Genomic DNA, 21,532 nt, shown 5'->3' with positions numbered 1-21,532 from the left:
TTCCCCTTCCCCAGCATTCGCAAAGACGTGGCCAGGACAGATCTGGACTATTGGAGAGTGCATTGCTTCCATCTAAGAGATAGTGATTAGTCCCAAATCAATATCTGTGGTAACGGATGAAAGTGACGCTACTCTCATACAATAATCAAGGCTTGTACCACCTACGAATTTGTGCGAATTGCTCAATGCTAATGCTAATGCTAAAGTAGCATTCAGCCAAATGGCTTTCGGCCGAATATTTTTTGGTCAAAGGAGCCTCCATTCGCATGTATTTCGTATAAAAAAAAAACGTTGAAGAATGTTATGGTATGAATATATCCAGATATGTGTCCTCAGCTAAGGTCCCGGAACCGGTTGCGGGTGCCCAAAATTTGACAACAAGGTTCAAAATTAACTCAGAATAACATATGATTGTTTATTTCACCATCTGATTTAAAATGTCGAAATGTGCATACTACTAAAGCCATTGCAGCAAAATAAAATTTCCATAAAAAATTAGAAATTTTCCATAAACAATTTGAAAATTGCCAATAAAGATATCAGGGTATGAGCAATAAATAAATATAAAATTTCCACAAATAAAACAAAATTTCCACAAAACAAAAATAAATAAGAACTATTAAAAGCAAATATAAAAAAATAATAGAAGAATTTTCCATAACGAAATCAAAATGTTCCACGAAAAACAAAACAAAATTTTCATAAATAAATCAATATTAGCAATAAACAATTACAAAATTTTCCACAATTTTTTTTTTCATAATAAATTTAAAAAAATCCACAAAATAATCAATAAAGAGCAATAAAAAATAGGAAAATTTCCATAAAAAATACAAGAAAGCAACAAAGCTGATGCAATTTTACATGAACTTTAAACGATTTTAAAGAAGGGGTCATCTATGGAGAAAAAGCACAGTTTGATTGCTTTTTTTATATTTCTTTATGGAAATTTTCTTATTTTTTTTATTACTTTTTATTGATCATTTTGTGGAACTTTTTTTTTTTTGGAAAAAATATATTTATTTTGTGGAAAATTTTGAAATTTTTTGTCGCTAATATTGATTAATTTATAGAAATTTGTTTTATTTTTGCGTGGAACATTTGGATTTTTTATGGAAAATTCTTCTTTTATAATTGCAATTTTTGCTTTTAACAGTGCTCATTTATTTTTGTTTTGTGGAAAATTCTTAAATGTTTATGGAAATTTTGTTTTATTTGTGGAAATTTTATATTTATTTATTGCTCATACTCTGATTTCTTTATTGTCAATTTTCTAATTTTAAGTCCTAATATTTTAGTCCTAAAACCATTAATAATGTTGGACATAAGACTTTTAAAACGAAATCGCTTCGAGTTCCGTATTCTCCCGAAAGTGGTCAGAAGTAGTATAAATACTAACAAATTGTAATCCTACATATTTTTTCGTGAAGAATCATAAAGTTTGATATGTCGCATGCTATGTTCTTGTCAAAAATCGGATTCAAGTCTTCCACAGGGTCTCCGAAATCGGTTCCAAGAATTTTTCCATTGAATTCAAGAACGTTAAAACAGATAGCAGAACTCTAAAATTAGTTCCAATATACGGGTATGAATAACGAACAAAAAAAAATATCGTAAATGACCACCCGACAGACCTCACTGGAAATCCGTATAAATCCGGAACCGTTGAACCGACTTGTCCAATCGATTGATTTAAAAAAAAATGATTACTTATGGTTTATGTCTGAAATGTTCAAACAAATCTATTGAAAATTGAAAGAATTAAAGCAAAAAACATTATAAAATATTAACGAGACGAGCTTGGGAATGCAATAGTTAAAAGATGAGTAAAGGCTTTCACAGACCTACGCGATTTCTTTGCGCGACGGCGACAACTAGTCGCCGCGATTCTATCGTTGGGTCACTGCAGGCAATATTCCATTTACGCTTACATACCAACGCAACGGCTACAGAATCGCGTCGTGTTTGTTTGGAGGAACCTTAAATTTGTTGCGTCACACATAAATCAACACATACAGACGAACTTCGTCTCAATTAGTCAAACTAATGAGGCGGCCTTCCATAAAAAAAAATCGTTTTGCATTATAAAAATTGTATTTTGGTCATAACTCTTGAGCCCGTAGTCCGAATAGGCTAATTTTTCATAGAAAACAATGGCACAAAAGTCCCATATGTCTGAGAAAGGTAAAAAAAACTCAAAGTTTCGAGAACTGACAAAAAATGACTGCGGCGCCGTATAAGGAAAATCAATATAACACACCACTTATGATGTCTTCTCCCAGTCGAACGAACCCACCACAAAACAAAATATCAGGGATCTAATAGCGTTTGATGTTGGACGGTAAGTAGGGGAGAATGGTGCAAGATGTCCCCATGGAGCAGAATGGCCCAACACATAAAATCAACTACATTTCTGATTTAAATATTTCCATCACATTTCAATATCGTACTGTAAGATTTTCGTTCAATCTTCGAATATAATCAAACAAACATGCGTTCACCATTATCGCCTTTCTCGTACACTAAGTGGACCGTTAGACTATATGTTCGTTCCAAAAACAAGCTTTTTAGAGGAGGCTTTGAGACCCATAGTGTTATATTCCAATCGACTCAGTTTTTACTCAAGTAGTTGGGTATTTTACAGCAACATTTGAGCGTTTTCCTTAGGTCCATTTTTTATACATATTTCAAATGCGTTAGAAAGTTACGAAAACCTTGGCGTTTTTTGGGCAGCATACCATTGTGACATGTAGCTAGTTTTGTAAATTTTTCATATCCATACGTTGAAATAATTTGGAATTTTAGTTTATTTCGATAGAAACATCGAAAAATCTTGAGAAGGGCATATTAGGCCATCCTCCCCTAATGGTTTTTCGATCGATGAGTTTTACAGTCCCATAGAAAATGATACAATGATAGATATTTTACCGTTAGTAGCCGTGGGCCAAACCACAAGTGCCCACCACTGGCGTCCATCCGTGCTGAGCGGTTGTGTGGTCAAACAACGAGTCAAGCGATAAACACCAAGCGCAATGAGCACATTCGTCGTACGTTTATCAAAAAGAAATCCCTGCCAAGATTCTCTTCTCCGCGTGTGATCGGCAGCGCCGAGCGAGAAAAAGACCAATCAAATCGATATGCCAGTTACAGAGTTCACAGAAGCTGCGAAGCGCTCCGTACGCGCTTTTGTGGTGAAAACTTCCGCTGATCTTGATAGAGAGAGCGACTGTGAAGGGAAAGCGCCCCGTTCACACGTAGATAAATCACACCCGTTGACTTTCGATCGAAACAGGAAGCCGCTGCCGAGGTGCACTGTGTTGATCCAATTCCAATCGAATTATCATCAGTATTTTGCGCAGCTGTTTGGCAAACGACTGTTGCATTGATTGCATTGCATCCGATTAGGGGAAAGCAGCAGTAAGGTAATTCGCCAAATGTTGAACGGGTGAAGTAGTCGCCTTTTGTCGAACGCTCGTGCATTCGTAATGGGTGTTTAACAACAGGCAAGAATTTCAGTAATTCAGCATTTCAAAAGGTACCAAAATATTACATTTTTATGTGCCAGTAGAATCTCTATCGAGAATTATTTTACTGTTCGGCATCCTTGCTACATGCCCGGCCCATTGATGTCATCCGATTTTCACGTTATAGACGATGAATTTGCCTTCTCCATCCCCCGTTTTACATCTGAACTCTTTCTTCTTACTCCTCCGGTAGAACATCCTCCTGTCAAATCATGATGATTACACAGAGCAGTGTCCGAACCAGCGATACATCACCAATCGCTACAACATGTTTACGAGGGTGAAATAGTTGAGAACTATTTACTTTTATCAGCTACGCAGAAAAAATATACCAAAAATGATGCTCAAAAATGTTGTCAAAATGTCAATCACATTATGATTTCCAATACCTTTAGTTAAAGTTAAAGTTAAGTTTTCGGCTTATTCTAGCACCAAATAAAATCCACATCACATACCCTCAACCCCATCCAAACGAATGGAAGTCGTCATTTGCGATCTTTCATCCACTTCCTCATTTCGACCTCTTGCGAAAACTGTCTGCCGATCATGGGCCATAATCTCAGCTGACCTTCGCTCGCGGTTCAGTCCCAATGCGACGACGCGGCTGAGAAGCGTTACGATTTCAACGCGGATATGGAAGCCCATTTTCAGCTAATAAAAGTGGCGGCTCGATCGCGTGCTCGAGTCTTGCCGGAACGATCGGGTGTAAATCATCGCATCTCGGCGGCTATCGACGCTGAACCTTATTAGGATGATCATAAAATGTAATGGTGCTCGAGAAGAGGCGCCGATCATTGACTAAAGGCACCAAGATGGTTTGAAGTTATGTATACAAGTAGCTAAATAACGGATTAAGTTTCTAAAACATCTTTGGGATGGAAAATATTAACATATTTAATATATAAAACAGTTCTTAAGGTGAGTTTTGAACTTAGCTCACAAAGGATTGACGCGTTCTTCAAAAAAGAAAATTAATAAATGTATATACCCATCATTCAAAGTATTTTCCATAACTAAAACTTATAAGGATAATCCTAATGAAGTCATCACATTATTCACATTATGAACTAACTATACCTTCGAAAAACACGCATTTTGTTTTGCCGTCAAATGTCTTACCTGAAAAAAAGAATAAAAATGATATTTTATTCCAAGTACTAGAAACGCATGCAATCTGGAAGATATGGTCAAAACGATGGAAAATAAAAGGCAAGAACGGAACAGCGGGGTGCTTAATTATATGATTGCGTTTTGTTCGCACTTCGGAGCGTGTAAAAATAATCATATAATTTATTTCGTGATGACCCAGTTCTTGACTACAATGCTGAGGAGGTGAAGAAATTAAGAGTGACTCAAAATACTAGAGCGTCTGAAAGAAGGTGAAATGCTGTGAATTGGGTTAACAGAAAGTGGATGGCGACAGAAGACAGTTTTATTTGGTAACTGTTACAGTAGTTATGTGGCATTGCCAAGTACATTGCAGTGAATCACAATATAAATAATGACTAACAATCTCTTTAAAGCAATGTCATTTTTATGACTTTGAATAGGAAACTTCTACTGTATAAAAATTAGCCCTTTCTATTAAATCACGTATGATGAGCAATGGCAATGTATAAATAGGATTAAAGTAAATAAATTCAAATTATACACTTGAACTAAATTCGCGAAAATTGAACGATAGAATATGGAAAAAGTATATTGTTGGAGTATTTAGGTCGAAACGTTTTGAAAAACGCCCAAACTCAAAATCACAAATGCAGAGATGATTGCTATCAAATAGGAGTTAAAATTCAGTAAAGTAACCCGAGCAGGAGCGACGACCTCAATAACAGAAATTGGTATGAACTAGCCTTGCATAAGAGGTAAAATACCAAAAAATAATACCAAAAACTTATATGCAGAATACTTGAGGCATAACATGCTTAGGTATTTCAATACCAAACGAATTATAATTGGTTATGCATTTGGTATTGAAATTCAATCTAATAACTGAGTATGTTATAGCTCAAGTATTGTGCATATTAGTTTTTGGTATTATTGTTTTGGTATTTTACCTCTTATGCAGGGCTACTTCATAACAGAGTATGGTATCAATAATAGAATTAGGTATTATTGAGCCAATTTCTCTTGCTCGGGAATAAATCAAAACAAAAGTACTTTTGTTATTTTTGAATTGTACTTTTTGTGATAGATAAACTTGTTATAAAAACGCGGCTTAGCAGCAACACGATCAATCGCACTCTTTTTTTATCACCTATCATGCCATATTTGCGCTTTTACGAGATCAATCAAAATTTTCTTTTTTATTCCCTATACCTCGTAATGATTACAAAATGAACAACATTATTACTAGAAATATGTTTTTTTTTGCTATTTTATACACTCAGTATTAAAAATAGAATAAAAATTCCAAAAAAAAACTTGAAAATATATTTTTTGGCTTATAATTTTTTAAGGGTTAACGATGGCCCTCAAAGGGTTAAAAAAGAGTTCCTAAATGTTCCTTCACATAATATATGCTGCATAAAAACAGTTTTTATTGAAAACATATTATTGACCGCCCATTTGTATGAGAATTGTCCATAATGAAATGGTGCAAGCATACGAGAACTGGGGGTGCTACAAGTAATTCCCTCACAGAATGTGTTACTCAGGGTTGAAAAATGTCATAATCAATGCAATGAAAAACATGGATCTCAGTATATTCTACAGTCAAGCTCATCGCCTCCGTCATCGAGAAAAAATCATTTCCGGAACCAACTTTCAAATTACAATTCATCCACACACAACTCACCCTGACAGGCTGCTGATTTCGAGCGTTACCGCAATAATGTGAGTGGCCCATTAAACGCGTGGTGAATTTTTGTGATTTGCTGGGTGAATGTGTACATTTCACTGTGGTGAATTTCATATTCTGGTGATGTGGTTGTTTACTCCTCTCCCTCTTCGAGAATGTGAGATCGATTTCAAGAAGGGAAGAAAATAAATAAATTAAATAAATGATGAACTTCTCTTTTTTGAAAAAATCACGTTAATAAAGATTAAAAAAAATAAATATTGAATTAAAAAATATCACCTTCATCCAGTGCTGCCGAATATTTACAACCCTGGAATTTCCGTAGAATTTTCTGATGGATCCCTACAACATCACGTTGAAATTCCAGATAATCTTTCGTGCCAATGATTTTCTTGAAAATTCCATACAATTTCGCATTGAACTTTCGAAAAAAAAATCTCCCAAAACTTAGGAAAAACTCGTGTGAAAATTGCAAAGGATTTACCGTTTAAATTCAAAGAATTTCTTGTTGAAATTGAATTTTTGAACGAAAAAGGGTTGTTTGGCTGAAAGCCATTTGACCGTAGACCATAAGGCTGAAAGTTGTCTGACCGAATAGACCATTTGGCAGAAGACTAAGTAGCCTGAAGTTATTTGGCCGAAAATGTCATTTGGCCGAACAATTCTTGTGCCTGAAAATAACAGTTGATCGACTAGCTCAATTGGCCGAATATGCCTTTTGGCCGAAATGGTTGTTTGAAATTTGGCCAAAATGGACATTCGGCCGATAGTGTCGTTCGACTGAATTGGTCATTTTGGATATTTTTAAGACAACCTTTTGAATTTCGCCAACTTCCTCAGAAAACTCTTGAAGTTTTTACAGAATATTCATTTAGAAACTATGCTCAGATTTTTCACGGGAGCTTTTTTGGAAGTACCAAGTGGAGCTCTTTGGATTTCGCAAGAGAAATTGTTTCTAATATCAGCGAAAAATTCTTTGGATTTTACATGAGAATCTCATTAGAATATTCACGGGAAGATGTTCCAAATTTCTATAGGAAAATATTCGAAATATCTGCAGAAACTTCCTGTTGAGATTCTGTTGAGTACTCTTCAAAATTCACATAGAAAATCCTTCATAATTGTAGGAGCTTGTGACTGGAAAAAGGCTTTAACGTTGACTTTCTCAATCTAGATTTATTAAGACAACTAGGTTGGCATAACTAGACGTTAAAACAGAAAATGCTTGGTAATTTGGCCGAAAAAGACGTTTGCCCTAACAAGTCGTCTGGCCAAAACGATCGTTTGGCCACATGAATCATTAGGCGAAAATGCCTGTGTGTGGATAATGTGGTCAAAATGGCCACTCGTTTGGCGGAATGGCCTTCTTGTCAAATGACAACTGAACAAAATTACGTAACCTTTTCACTTTTTAAGTCGATACTGGTCTTTAAACCAAAAAACTTTTGACCAAATTCCATTTAGCTGAGCCGAATTGAACGTTTATCTGAAACTCTTACCAGGTCGAAAATGGTTTAACCGAAAATGTAGTTTTACCGAAAGCGACATACAGCCGAAAGGAACATTCGGTCGAACTGGTAATTTGGCTGAAAAAGTTGTTTGCCGTAACAGGTCATTTGACTGAAAATGCCGTTCGGCCGAAAAAGTCGTTTGACCGAATAGTCCATTTAACCGAAAATGCCGTTTGGTAGGAATGGTCATTTGGCAGAAACAGCCATTTGGCCGGAAATGTCTTTTCTGCAAAACAACCATTTCGGGCTAATGGCATTTTTGCGAAAAGGGTCGTTCAACTGAATTGATCATTTTGCTGATAAGTCGTTTAGCCGAATAGATCATTTGTCAGAAAATTTCGTTTGGCCAAAAGGGTTAATTTGCAAAAAAAAGGACATTTTCGGGCCAAATGACACTTCCTGCCAAATAATCATTCTTACCAACGGCCAAATGGCCCATTCTGTCAAACGACCATTTTGGGCTGATGACCTAGTTGGCCAAATTACTATTTCGGCTAAACGACCTGTTAAAGACTTTTTCGACCAAATTACCAGTTCGGCCGTATTTTGCTTTCAACCAACGGAATTTGCAAGAATTATCCTATGGACAATAGGGTAAAATACCCAATAGTGGACCCCCTAGTAGCGAAATTTTGCTCTTATCGTCACAAGGAGTAGAAATTTTCAACATATTAATTCTGCTTGACATCTAACACCAAGTTCTGCATCTCCTCTTCACGATACATACATAAAACACTCAAATACACGACGTTATTCGTTGAAATTAACATTTTAAAGTCTGACTGAATTCGCCCTATAGTAGACTATAGGGAAGCAAATTCCTATTAGGGGGTCCATAATAGGAATTTGCTTCCCTATAGTCGACACTTCATTTGATTTTTATGTTCCGTTTCGGGACGTTCTTCTTCCCTATTATGGACCCCCCAAAATATTCCTATAGTGGACACTCTCGTGTTTATTTTTTATAGAATTGCAAAAAATCATTTAAATTTACTTTCCATAGCATTTCCAATGCATGTAATCGAATCATAGGACTGTAAGGTAGGTTCTCCCGATGGAATTTTATAGCAAAATGTTTACATTGTGCTGTAATAATGCAAAAATGGCTGGAGGGTCCACTATTGGTTGGGGGTCCACTATTGGGCACTTTACCCTACTCTAGTCGTTAGATAACTGAAACATGTTTACGTTTCAGTTAGCGAATGTCGTTCGATAACTAAAACGCATTCTGTCAGTCGACGTCAGATGCAATAGAAGTGCACCTGACTGTGCAGCGCAATGCAGCTATCATCGACTTTGACATCGTTTTGAAGTTCAGCGGTCTGATTACTGTGAAACTGACGCCGACAACGCCGTCGCCGCCGTCCAAAATCCTGACCAACGCCGCAACCGCCGAATATCGGACCGGCGCACACCTCTACTCAGTGACGGAGTAAAATTATATTGTCGCTCTATTTCCCACAGAAAGTTTACTCAATTTCCATCAAAAGCAGGATTACTCATAGTGTTGAGTAGTCCTGCTTTTAACGGAAATTGAGTAAAATTTCCATCGGAAAGAAAGAGAGGGCAATACAATTTTACTCAGTTACTAAGTAGATAAAAGTTAGCGTGCATTCGTAGAACAAATTCAGCATCAACGATGAATTAATGTTTTGGTTTTGAAAAGAGACATCGAATGATGCGGTTTTCAAATAATTAAAATCTATCCACATTTGACATCAGGTAATCAGAGAGAAAAGGGTATATTATTCACAAAATTTTCCAGAAATAAATAACTGGAAAACGTTTAATCATCTAAATGTGACTCATTGGTCGTCATAATCTGGGGTCGTATCAAGTAATGATACTAATTGGCAACCTAATGTTGCATAAAGAAGAAGAAACAGGAAAGATGAGATTTGAGAGAGAAAAAAAAGCACTGAGATAATATTACTCCTCTCAAAAATTTCAAAAAAAAAATGATTATCAATACGGAGTCGGAAATTTCTCATACTGAATAATAATCACACCATTTCGATTTGAAATTTTATTCAGTGATATTGCACTTCATACACAATATAAGAAATTTCCGACCCCGTACTGCTAACCGTTTTTAATTAAATTGTTTCTAGAATTTTCGAAAACACAATTTATTCTTGGATATCATGTTTCTGCTTCTTCTTCATGCAACGTTTTTTTCGCCAACAATAGTTAATAAAATTTCTTTCTAGACAGCAAAATATTTGAGTGTTTCAATGTTGGCATGCTGATCAATGTCTAGCTATAGTTTTAACCTTTTATCAAGTTAGATTTCGGACGACTTGCGGGACTTGCGCCTCTGTGTGGTCTGGGTCTCAATGAACTACAAACGGCCGAATTGTTGATTCTCAACTGTTTCGCGATCCATCTGTGGAACAGGCCTGGATTTTCCATGAACGCGCTCATAATTTTTGTCGAAGGCTTGAAAGCCATCTTGATAACCACTTGTGACAAATTGTTACCAAATTTTGAATATATCAACATTACAGTCAAATTTCATCAATTTTTAGCCTTGCAAAAAAAAACTATAATGAAAGCATTGCCTTTTGTTCGATTAAGTTCAATCGTTAATACTTCAAAACATACTGAGGTGTAAAAAATAAAGCTATGTCCATTTAGAATCCGGAATAACAAAATCATCTGTATCTCGGTAACGGATTGACGTACAAATAAGGTTAATACATCAAAACAAAGATAATTTACAGTACTTTAAGGAAACAATTATGATTCAAATAATTTCTTTCTGTTTCTAGTGAAAATTCGCACTTTCTTCTTTATTCCTCTCATCAAAAGTTGCACACCTCCGAAGTCAACTTCCTTGGCACATTTGTTCCACATTTTGGTAATCTGAGTCACGTCCCGAGCTGTTTTTCCACTTTTCTTAAGCTTCCGTTTCATTACTGCTCAAAATGTCTCGATGGGCCGGATCTGTGGGCAGTTGCGTGAATTTATTTGAAGGCAGTTGCGTGGATATATTTTATCGATGAAATCTTCGTTATTATCGCGGTACCACTGGATGACTTTCCGGCTGTAGTGGCAACTCGCCAAATCTGGTCAAAACTTCACGGGACCTTTATGGGCTTTATGGAAGGTAGACCGCGGTTTTTGAGACATTCCTCCTTGTACAGCTTCGAGTCCATCGTCTTATTCGTCACAAACACTTAGGTCTTTGCTCCACAGCTGCATATCCCTTGCCAAAATCTTCTTCTTTTTTTTGCAAGTTTGTCCAAAAAGCAAACTTAAACTTCGCAGGAACTACTCCTCGTGCCATCGCCATGTAGAATTTTTGGCTAGGAAGCTGTCCGAAATCCATTTTGATGTAGGTTCCATCGTCGATGAGCAGGATTATCAACGTGGGTGTGCAGATTTTTTTCTCTCCTTTCGGCTTCCATCTGGAATAATTTTTGACTCGCTGCACGAAACATAGTGAAATTTATACAACAGCAAGTGGGTGCCTAGGTAGACAAACCGCCGTAAAAGAATTCTTGCAGCGGTCACTTTCCGTTCCGCTGCAATACAATAAATGATTCCGGATTCTAAATGGACATAGCTTTATGGGCTCCTGACGGTACTCGGAATCGATTGAGCCTATAGAACGAGATGCACTTTTTTGTTGGGAAAAATCAATTCTAGACACGTTAAACCACTGCAGTTCATCAACGAATCAGGAATAAGGAAAATGTGGCACAAAAATTGTAATAATAAAAATAGGACATCATAAGAGTGCAATTGAATCATGTATTTGAGAAACTGCATAAATCCATTTTACACAATTCCGAGAAAAAAGCAAAAAAAAACTTTTTTAAAAAATTGGCACTATTTTTTTTGATTTGTTTGATACGGATAGTTTTTGACAAAACTTAACAATGATGTTTTCGATCATTGAATAATCTGGGTTCGTTTAGTAGTTTATCAATATCTCATTCCAAAGGCTGAATTTCAAATTATGCGATGGTTTTTTGCAACCTTACTTAATAGTTCGTTGTTTTAATTTTAATAATATAGCACTAGTTGCAGTAACTTAAACTAAATGATTGGCTGTCACATTTGTTTCCACCACTTGATTAAAATTTTACTGCTACTCGTCCTGACATACTTCTGTTGAGGTGAAAATACGCATCGGTAAAATTATAATCAAGTGGTGTGATAAAATAGGATATCACTAATTCGTCTTATAACAAGTGAAGACATTTCCCTAAAAAAGTTCAAAATAATTTCCTATAGGAAAACCGTTTCTCTGTTTCTACATGCTCTGACACCGCCCATAATATCAAACGGACCTGCTTCAGCAGTTAATCATTTCTATTCAACATTTTAGCAAGTTCAACATATTAAGTTTCGAAAGAAGTTTATGTGGATACATTTTCGGAAACAGAGAAATTTCACGCCAAATCGACGCACGGTTGACAACACCCTTTTAGAAAGCAGTGAAACTGTGCGGGCTTTGTGAAAAGCTGATGAGATTTAGAAGGTGTGATTTGAGATTTAGCCGTGTGTCCCACTAATTTTCTTTATATACTTTCTTAAAGGATTTTTTCCAAGTTGTTGGAGTTCTTCACTGACACAAAAAAAGCTTTCGAAAGGAAAGCCTGCGCACCATCTATGGTCGGATGTAAAACAGATCTGCCGTAATCTGAAAAAGTGACGTATACGCCATTTTCCAAAAATGGTGTTAACGAGTACTACTCATCGAGCTTTTTAACAGAAAAATGGAAAACATGCATGTTGTAAAATGGCTGTTACGTCACTTTTCCAGATTACGGCAGAGATGGCGGACGGTACGTGGAGAAGACGAATGAACCACGAGTTGCGTGCAAGGTGGGTCCCGTAGCATAGTAGACTACACGTTCGCCTAATAATCGAATGGTCATGGGTTCGATTCCCAGCCTCTCCACCAAACTCTTGTCAGTCACCAGAAGCGCAGTCCGCACGGTGGCGTTATGCGGAACGCGCCTCACCGACACGGCTCCCTGATGACGACTGACAAATGGGCATAATGGACTCACGATAAGATGGACTGGCAACGACATCAATGACGTATTAAGGATATCTACAAATAGAAACTGTGTGGATTATGTACAGCAAACTACCACAGTCGATCACGACACAGTAGCGGTTAAGAACACTACCAAATAAGTACATGAATAAATACAAAGGTATGATCAGTTGTTTGGAGATCCATCCATCGTTCATATCGTGAAAATCGGACGAATGCTGTACTACGATTAACTACGATCCTATATTGAGCTAAATGCTTTGAAAAACTTAAATTCGATGTTCAGAAATACAGTCATTTATTCGTTACGAGCTTTGGTTCATTCGGGGATATTTGCAGTAATCACTAATCCTCAGTTATTGTATTTATGTCTTTTAAGTTTTAATTGATTCCTACTTGAATTTTTTTCATAAACAAAATTTCAAAAACACACGATTTTCCATTAAAGAAATAATACAACATTTCCATAAATAAATCAAAATTAGCAATATTTTCCACAAAATATTTTTCATCAACACAAAATTAAAAATTTCTCTCATAAAATAAACAAAGACCAATATTGGAATTTTTCAATTACATCTTGTTCTTCATTGATTTTTGTTTTTAATTTTTTAATAGAGTCAAGATTTTCTTGGAAAATCTCGCAATTATTTCCTGGGTTTATGGAAATTTAGAATTTCTACAATGGAAAATTTTGTTTTTTAACCGAAAATCCTTAATAATTATGTTTAAAATTGGTTATTATTTTCTTGGTTTTTGGAAATATCTTAACACTTTATGGAAAATATCTGATTTTTCAAGGGGAAATTTTGTTTAAGTCATTTCAGAAAGTAAAAATTAAATAATAACGGAGTTTGAAATGTCCTTTATTAAATGAGTTTTTTTATAAACAAGTGTAACAGACCAACTAATTCATTACTACAAATCCAACAACGCATCATACTGCATCTTATCCGTCATTAACAGTCTTATTTGTTTTATTATGTTTTATTTCAGATCACTTCAGCCAATTAAGGTAAGGCTAAGCTCTATTCATCTACATACAACTAAAGATATTTTAAACAGCAATCAATTTTAAACAGCAAATAATGGAAACGCTTTGTTCGCCTAGTGTATCAGATAAAGATCCCCAACGATGATGCTTTAACGATTATTCTTCAACGAGTGAGTCGATGATAAATCTATTCAGTTTTCTAATCTTTTCAACCCAATGGAAACGAAGCGATACTCCCAGATCAACCCAGAGCGTTCTGAATTCAGAAAAATCTCAAGAACGCACAACCACCCGTGGTTTCGATTGATTTGTGGAATCTGACAACCGGCGCTCACTTCTCGTGCATATACTCAATAAGGTTCAATAACATACCCATCAAGCAGTGCCAGTGCTTCCAAAATGTTTACAGAGAAAATAAATCGGAAAAGGGTGGCGGCTTCTTCCTCCACATCGAACTGGCTTCAGCTTAGATCATTCAACCAACGTCAGCGAGTCGGTGTGCCGGTGAGAAACAGTCGCGGAAAGTGAGGCTGAGGCAAATAACTATAATCAAAATGTATTTAGTTTACCCTCCGGGGCTCTTGTGCGAGAATCGCGCTGGGGAGATTCCGCGCGCAAAGCTAACAATCATTAGTAAAAATGTTCCGTTCAGGCAGGAGTCTACCAGCCACGCGAAGTAAAAGTTCAATCAAAAGCGAAGCAATCGGTCAATTGTAAGCACTGAACCAATAAGGCGCGGCACGTATTGGGAAGCAATTATTGGTTTGTGTATACACACATTAGTGAGCGCCGAAATGCAGCTCTCACTTAAAGCTCACTTTTCCTACACAGGCGTTTAACTCTGCTGGAAGACTACACGCCACATCTGCTCGGCGAAAAAAGAGCATCGTAGAATGGGTTAGTTGAACTATGATTTGAACCCGAAACAGCCAACACCATATGTTGGTATTTCATGGAGATTTTTTGCGCGATGTGAACTCCTTGTAAGTTGTACTTGTTGGTAATGGAAGCTTAATTTAAATCGAGCAATTTCAACTCATATGTATAATTGCTTTTGATCGCAAAAAAAACCTTTTAGGATACCTTCTAGTTTTGCGTATGACTGTCTGGATTACTGTAATTAATATTGCAACGGTTTTAGCGAGAAATGAAAGCAGTGAACTTTTAACCCGTGCTGAGAAATATTTATTTTTGGATGATTTTTATAAATTTGAGAATGAATCATTTAACTTGAACGAACAGATATCATGCTGCAAGTAATGGAGTTGCATAAATAAGTTATGTTAAAAAAACAAACCATTACTCAACCGGCGGATAGCACCGCTGTGAAAAAAAGTAACATTACACAACACCGGCGAGATCGCGTGCATGACTCAAAATGAAGCAAATCTCAAAGTTACCGGCGATACCTTTAATAGTTTGTGAAAGCTGATCTTCGATCATCAACTTTTTCATTGAAAAGTTTGTTTTATGAAAAGAAGTGTTCACTTGTTAGGTTGAACAGGCGGAACAGTGACGGAGATTTCATTTCAGAAGGACATATTGATATTAGGACACACGAATGAAATGTACACCATAAAACTTGAAAACATATTTCCCTGTCTAAATCAATCTATGTAAAGCTTCAAACGAGGATAACACTTCGTCTGCAAACCTAATACTTGCTTTATATGATCAAACATTGCACGCTGAAAACCCAGACATCATTTGCATGTGCTAGCCCTGCAGTACATGTTGTAATCCGTTGAATATTTCTTGATAGTCCTAAATCGAAGAGTTTATTTCATATTTTTGTTCCTGGATCAATGTCCGAAGAGGTCATCTTAATTTGGAAATCATCCAGATAAATTTGAAATAAACACACTAAGTTATAAAATATGATTTATGTATTGTCCACAATGGTCATTTATTGTTATTAACATAAGGATTACTTCAATAATATTCTTTATCTTAATTATGCCGCCGCAGCCCGTTGTGATTCGAGCTATAAATCTTGCTTTGCCATTTTGCCGAAACAAAAAAAACAGTGAGCAAAATGATCACCATAATCAGCAGGTCGCACTACGCCGTTATGCTCGATCTAGCAGTGCATTCCGCCAAGCGAATGAGTTCTTCTTAATTATTCGATGGCGGGGATTTTAAAAACCCCGCCAGACGACAATAAAAGTCAAACTTATCCAACGCATATTCCCAGCTTTGTAATTCCTTAGTCGGCAGTTATTCCTTCGATTCTTGCCCACCTGTGGAGCCGGTCACAGCTGGTTGAAGCATATACGTCCGTCGTTCACAAGACAACCGACTTCCACCGAACCGGCCAGAATGGCGGTAACGGTGGCGGTGAGTTATGCCGAAAGGAAGTTGCTACTGTGTTGCTCTTACATCATTTTTCTTCGGCAACGACAACGGTGATGTCAGAAACCGACAACTTCCAGCTGAGTCTGCCACGGCTTCGCCACAAGAACATGATCTTACGCTGCACTGCGTACCTGCAGAATGCGATGCATGATTCTCAAACGTGGCCCAAGATAAATCGGAACAGAGCGCGTGAGGGTGCCATCACATTTTAATTAACTTGTTTCCCTTTCTCGGTGGGTCCGAGTATGCGTGGTCCATCCCATGTTAAAAGGTTGTTGTCACGATGTCGCACCGGGCGTAAATTCTCGCGAACCGATTTAGCGCAGATCCTCTTGCTCAGCATGAGGCCACCCTTCCAAAGTTCCAACCAAGCGAACGCGGCAGGCAAGCGATAAACCGATTAACCGGCCCAGTGAAGATTGTTTGGTTGGTGGTCGGTTGGTGGTTTCCGGTCACAGGTGCACCTCCGCGTGCACTCGGAACGCATCTTCGTGGGAACTGCGTTATTACATTTTATCGGGCAAAGAACTCGCTTACTGTTGAACGAGGGAATGGACGATAAAACGTAGATCACAAGAACGCTACGTGTGAGACCTCTAAGACGATTTGTGGCGACAAAAAGTTGAAAAAGCAACGGTATTTTTCTCGTATATGATTTTTCGCTTTTAACGTTCGTCAAGGTAGTGTAGGGTCGTCATTGACCCTTACTATTATTTGAACCATATTATTATTTAATAGTTTAAAACTGGAATAACTCTACAGAAACACATAAAGCTGAAAATTGACTTCCCGAAAACTATAGATGGCTGTCAGATTAAGAACGTTAGAGCGTATGAAATCAAATTAAACATGGGTTCCATAATTAGCTCAATTACCTTAAAGCCAGGAAAAGAAAGTTCTGATTCTAAAACAAACAGACCGAAAGAAGAAACAATTGTGTGCACCGAGAAAACCGGCAAAAGTCTGTGAAATTTTGAACAACCGGTTTCTGGGCAACTTTTTGTTTACTTTTTCTGTTCACACCGAATTTCAACAGTTTTGGGTTTATTCTTTCCCTTTCTGTTCTTGCGCCATAACTCTTCCTTGCAGTTTGCACCACCAACAAGCGGGCTTGTTGAAGCTGCTCAGCTCGCTTCGCCTGGCCCGAAGGAATGGCTGCGTGTGCACCGCTAACGAGACTCCGTGTATGCATTTCCGGCATAGCTTTGAGTGCGCTTCGGGCGACGCTTTTCTTACCTCGAACCTTGGCCATGGCTGAGCATTGAGCTCTAATTATGGGCAGTGTTTGCTGATATGAGATGCAAGGTCATAAAAAGAACCTGTTTTTTATATAGCTCTGATCAGTTTTTACGCTCCATTTTGACGCTCGGACGATTAAAAGAAGTGCGTCCTTATTTGTTTTATTCGATTACAGTGATAGTAAAAGAGTAAGAATATAAAGTTTACAACTAAATTATCTTTGAAGTCAACATATAGATAGGGTGTCAATTTCGGTCCTTCCTCACTAGACTCATAATAAAAACAAAATATCTAGAGCAAAAGGACTCCTTTTCCATTCGTTGTGAGATAACATGAATATAAGATCGAAAGATGGAACAGTTGGAACAGTTATTACTCAAGCCTCAAAAATATCCTTCAAGACTACAGCTCTGATAGTCAGCCAGTAGTTCAAGTACCATTCTGAGTCATCCAAGTCTCATCATCAATAACCACGACTAATGTTCCCATTTGTCTCCTTTCTCCAATCGGGTTTTCAAAATTCAAAACCCGTACCGGCACAGTTTTGACAACTTTTGGTTTCTCGGATAGTTTTTGGATGCGTCATGCATATTTGTCAGGTAATTTGTCGTGCTTGTCACGGTGGTTTTGGCATGTGCCGTTATACCCTATGGCAAGCCGAATATACGGGACAAAACAAAACCACCGATGTTTAATAATTATTGAAATCATTATTTGATTTCTAATAGTGGATATTTCTGGAGTCTCCTGTTTGCCTTGCGAGCAAAGGCGTAGGTCCATCCAAAGATTTTTTTTGGATGGGAAACATTCTTGGTTCCCTGGGTATAATGTTATCCATTGTACTAATAGATTAGACTTGTGCCCCTAAGTATTTGTGACCGGCAGCAGCGTAAGGCAGTGGCAATGAAGGCGTCACGCCGTTGGCAATATTCGGCGGTGGCTGCGTGTATCGACGTGAAGAATTTTGAACTGGAACAAAAATCCCCACGCTACAAAACATATCGTGCTTTTTATTAATTTTAGGTTTTTTGTACAACTAAAAACTAGCTACAGTTGAACTGATGGGGTGTATAATATCCTATTAGCTGTAGCTTGAATCTTCACAAAATAGTCCCATCTTTTCCTCTAGAGCGTGACGCAATGTATGAACGTTCTGTGACTACATTAAATAGTACGTCACAGTGGATATAAAAGGTGAAATGCTTTTTTGGTACATAAGATGCCTATTCAACTGTTTTTAACCCATTATATCTAAAGGTGTATCACAACTGGATTATAATGTTTTAATATTCCGCTGAAGTACCTAAAACATCTGCAGGAATATTAAATGCATCGGGTTTTGTTAATCATCTCTGAAACATTTTCAGCACATCTTTGGGTTAAAAAAGTATGAAAATCGCTGTTGCGTTGTGTTATTGTGCAATTGTGCAACGTCCATCCAATAATGGCTAACTGTCGATCTTTCCAACGTTGATTACAGAACGTGGGTGGGCTGAGGTCAGTTTCGAAAATGTCATGAACTGACTATTATTTTGGCAACACACACATGTAAATTTTGCTGAGAAATGCCTGAGATATTGCCGAGTCAAATTCGGATTAATAGTACATGGACATCTTGAATGTGATTTTTATTTTACCACTGTAGGAAGTTTAATAACTGATAGGTTACCTTACCTCGGCTTGTGTTGCCAAATTTTCGGCGTGAAAAATGTAATCCGGCGGCGCAGAGTCAACCGTGATATGGCGCCGCCGACACTTTGACCGAGAGGAGAAGTTATCCCTCACGTAATTAGTGTACGGCCCCTGACATCGCACGTCGTAACTTGACAGACGCAATGGCTCTTTTCTGGAAAGTTCACGCATAACATATTATGGAAATTGCCGCTGCAAGCATTATTTCGATATCAAACATATTGAGGACTGCCACCCACAAAATAAATTCCAGTATTTTAAAGGCCTTGTCTACTTGTGCAGAATGAGTAACTTGCAAGCTAGTTGGGAGTCGAAGATGACTCCCAAATTTCTCATCTGCGTCCTGCGTTCGATCTTTGCCTGTCATAGTCAAAGACAATTAAGTGATTGTCAATCTATAAAACTTCAGTTGATGATGCACAAAATTGAAAATGATTCAAGCGGATTTTGCAGACAGTGATAATCGTAGATTGTGTTGATACGGATTTTTTGGATTGACCGCGTTGCGTTTCGTACATAAAACAGGTCACGTAACAAAAGTGTAGTGAAAACTACCATAGGAGATGTGTAAAAACTATTCCATAAGATTTAGCAACACTTTTCAAAATTAAATGCTGCCATCACTATCAACACCGCAAAACGTTGAAGTCTGTACATTACTTTGAGTTTGATGACACGTTTCGAACATGTTTGCTTATCAATAGTTTTTCACTTCATTTTATTGTCACTAAAATAAAAGTGCAATCAGGGAATCAATTTTGCTTGGATGCGCATGCGAAATTGGCGATTAAAGGTTGCATAAGAAGAAGAAGTCGAAGGATGATATTTGAAAAAAAAATCACGGAGAAGCATACGGGAAGTTTTTTGAAACTCTTCTAAAAAATTCTAGAAACAATTCAATTAAAAACGTAAAGCAGTACTGGGTTGGACTTTTAGTATACTGTGTATCAAGTGAGATACCATAAAATAAAATGTAAAATTGAAAAATTTCGTTTATTGTGCAGTAGAAGGAAAGTCCAACCCCGTACTGCTCGCCGTTTTTAATTTTAATTGCTCCAAGAAATTTTGAGAAGGGTTTTAAAAAACTTCCCTTATGCTTCCCCGTGCATTTTTTTTTTTAAATATCATCCTTCAACCTTTAATCGCCAATAAGCAACAAAAGAGAACCAACGACAAAGCTTTAGTTTTGTCAGAGATAATAATGACAAAGATCCGAGAAAAATTGTCAGCAACAAAAAAGAAGACAATTTTGTTGCTAACTTTTCATCCCTTTATTTTACATCATCTCTAAAGCAAATTTCGGTTTTATGCCATCGTAGTTTTTGCTTTTATGGAAATATTCGAGAATCTAACTCTGATTACAAAAAAGCATCGTATTCGGAAATACAGTCGACTTTCTACATCTCGATGTTCTACATCTCGATATCTCTTCCTATGTCGATGGTTTCCTCAGTCCCTTCAATCTACATACATTTGGTCTTTCTACATTTCGATAACCTCCCCATCTCGATATCTCTCTATCTCGATGGGTTCTGATCATATTTTGTTCATGATTCACTCTCCTTATGTCGATATGTTCAATTTTTTAGGCTACTAGACCATCTTCCCGATCAGGAATGCATAACAAAATTATAACTCAATTCTATCAATTGTTGTTATTTAAAACAACGTGTGTTATTATTAGATAATTCGACAAAAATGTGTCTTCGGCCAATTCTATTCCATATCAAAAGTATAACAACATTAGTTATGTATATTTTCGCAAAATAATTGCCTACATTTTTCGTAGACATTGGAAAAAAAATCGCAGGTAATCACCTTCAGTATAACTTGAACCCGCTCGATATTAATTCATAGCTGGAACAAAGTTAATCGCCTACATTATGGATGGAAATCTGTCGTAGTAGCGTTCAGGATTTCTATCCGTGATGTAGGCAATTACCTTGAAAGTAGATTTTGGTACAGACAAATTATGTCAATGTTTGTTATAATGTTGATATGAAGGTATCACCCTCTGTTCTAATTATGTTACGGCTTGAGGTATTTTTGATATAATTTTTGTTATTTTAACAACTAACCAGCCAATTTTATAACACATTTTGTTACAATATTTTTCTGAAATAAATAACACCCCTTGTTATAATTTTTTTTAAGCATTATTGATCGGGTTTGGACAATGACAAACACATCAACATCAGGAAACGAAATTTGTTTTGTTGACGTTTTTCATAGCAACAAGCCGTTTTGGATCTATTACCCATTTCAATTTTCCTTCCATTTCTCGATCTCTCCCTATCTCGATGGTCCTTTCAATATTGAGATGTGGAGTGGCGACTGTATCAGATCATGCAACGCAAATGATTCTTGTCATATTGTGTTCCGATTCTGACGAAGGCGTTACTC

The 21,532-nt window shown here is 37.0% G+C and overlaps 3 protein-coding genes across 4 annotated transcripts in view; 1 reads left to right on the top strand and 2 right to left on the bottom strand.

The window, feature by feature from the left end:
- LOC134205178 (uncharacterized) overlaps nt 1–21,532 on the bottom strand; it is a 429,605-nt gene that overhangs the window by 158,114 nt on the left and 249,959 nt on the right. The window lies entirely within an intron of this gene.
- The window catches only part of LOC134205177 (autophagy-related protein 16-1), a 310,392-nt gene that overhangs the window by 72,316 nt on the left and 216,544 nt on the right, over nt 1–21,532 (bottom strand). The gene's annotated exons all lie outside the window — the stretch shown is intronic.
- The window catches only part of LOC134205176 (uncharacterized), a 392,624-nt gene that overhangs the window by 175,572 nt on the left and 195,520 nt on the right, over nt 1–21,532 (top strand). Inside the window, exon 2 of the mRNA XM_062680182.1 lies at nt 13,846–13,864. The gene's annotated coding sequence lies outside the window, so the exon portion shown is untranslated. The remainder of the gene's footprint in view (nt 1–13,845; nt 13,865–21,532) is intronic.

The sequence above is a fragment of the Armigeres subalbatus genome, chromosome 1, assembly GCF_024139115.2.
Source record: "Armigeres subalbatus isolate Guangzhou_Male chromosome 1, GZ_Asu_2, whole genome shotgun sequence".
NCBI classification, from domain to species: domain Eukaryota; kingdom Metazoa; phylum Arthropoda; class Insecta; order Diptera; family Culicidae; genus Armigeres; species Armigeres subalbatus.
The sequence above is the reverse complement of the archived record's forward strand: the minus strand, read 5'-3'. Positions and strand labels throughout refer to the sequence as shown.